This window comes from Protopterus annectens, chromosome 5.part0 (genome assembly GCF_019279795.1).
Source record: "Protopterus annectens isolate FY-2018-M chromosome 5.part0, PAN1.0, whole genome shotgun sequence".
Classification (NCBI taxonomy): Eukaryota; Metazoa; Chordata; order Ceratodontiformes; family Protopteridae; genus Protopterus; species Protopterus annectens.
Window position 1 is genome coordinate 331,673,916 of NC_056735.1, and position 1,965 is coordinate 331,675,880.

Consider the following 1,965-nt stretch of genomic DNA (forward strand, 5'->3'; position numbering starts at 1 on the left):
TTTCTAGCAGATGCCTGAAGGTTTTGGGCCAAAAGTAACTGGTATTTGGAACTGTTTATATTTCCCCCCACCTTGACTAAAGCCCCAGTTCCAACTGAAGAAAAGCAACCCCAAACTGTGATACTGCCACCACCATGCTTCACCACGGGGATGGTGTTCTTTTGGTTTATGCAAAGTGTTGTTTTTGTGCCAAACGTACCTTTTGGAATTGTGGTCAAAAAGCTCAACCTTGGTCTCATCAGACCATAACACATTTCCCCATATGATTTTGGGAGATGATGTATTGTTTTGCAAATTTTAGCTGGGCATAGATTTTTTTCTTTGTAAGAAAAGGCTTCCATCTTGCAACCCTACCCCATAGTCCAGACATGTGGAGAAAACAGAAGATTGTTGTCACATGTAGTACACAACCAGTACTTGCCAGAAATTTCTGCACCTCCTTCAGTGTTGCTGCAGATCTCTTGGCAGCCTCCCTAACCAGTTTTTGTCTTGTCTTTTCATCAATTTTGGAGGGACGTCCAGCTCTTTGCAATGTCACTGTTGTCCCATATTTTCTCTACTTTTTGATGAATGCATCCAATGCTGTGGAAATTTTTTTGTACCCTTCTCCTGAATGATACCTTTCAACAATGAGATCCTTTTGATGCTTTGTAAGCTCTCAGTGAACCATGGCTTTTGCTGTAGCAGGCAACTGAGTAAATGTCAGAAAAATCCTTCTAGCTCAGAACACCCAGCTGTAAACGTATATCCAATGAACCAGATTCAGACACAACGGATTAGCGCTTTCATTCACTTTTAATACTGTGAACTTCTTCAGAAACAAAAATACATACCCATCTCTTCCTTTTATAGTTAAGTAATTGCCTTATACAGGAAATGACATAACCAATTAATAACAGTAATGTTGCAGATCCTGACAGGAAACTAAAAGAAAGGGTTTATGAACACCTTTACAGCATTAGAACATCAAAGCAGGAAAATGCTCTGGCTAGACATGTGAGTGCTGTTCCATTACACTCTGTTAAATTTAGAGTGATTGACCAGGTTATGAGTGATGGAAGGGGTGGCCCTAGTTTATTATTCCTAAAAAAACAGGAATTAATATGGTAACTTCGTACCAGGGCCTGCTACCCGCCAGGACTGAATAAGGTTTATTCCATAACTTGCATCCTTAAACTAAAGAGTTTAATAAGGTGAATATATACCTTATTCACTTCAGCCTGCAAGAAAGGTTTCACATTTTTTCTTAAACAGGGTATGTTAAATATTTATCTAAATAGTCAAAATTGTACTTTTTTGTTTAGTTATGTATATACATGTTTATACATACACATGCCCCGGGATTCATGAAGCTCGGCGCAAGGCCGGCGTAAGGCCTGCGCCGGCGGTGCATGGAATATCCGGCGCAGTAGCGCCATATACATATTAATGAGAGTGCACCGGAATCACAGACACGTGCGTAGTGTACGTGAGCGAGCCCAGGTAGGATGCGTCTGGAGGCGTGTCTAAGCCGGCATGAGGTGAGCAACCTAATGTGCTGACAGCCACGGTCCGCCCACAATAGTAATGGCAGCAGCCAGGTCCTGTGCAGAATGAAACGCACGTACAGTATGCAACATAGTCCCCATCCCAAATTAACGGAGAAGCAAATAGAAGCCACGAAGGCATAAGTGTACCCATCCAAGGAGCAAAGGATACGCATAAGACCGCGTTCGTCCCGCAATGCACTGTCAGTGTTTACACTCAGAGAAGGTGTACAGCCGCATGTCAGCGCGCCGCACCGACATAGGATCAGCGACTAAGGTCACCACCTGTCCCACTTTGGTTGGGGCAGTCTCTCCATGGACAGTTGTGTCCCGAAAAAACGTATTAGAAATGGCTGATGTGCTACGATTGTAGGACACAATGATATCCCGTATTTAATGTAATGGTAAAAACAAAAAAGAAATTGGTGATTTCTGTATA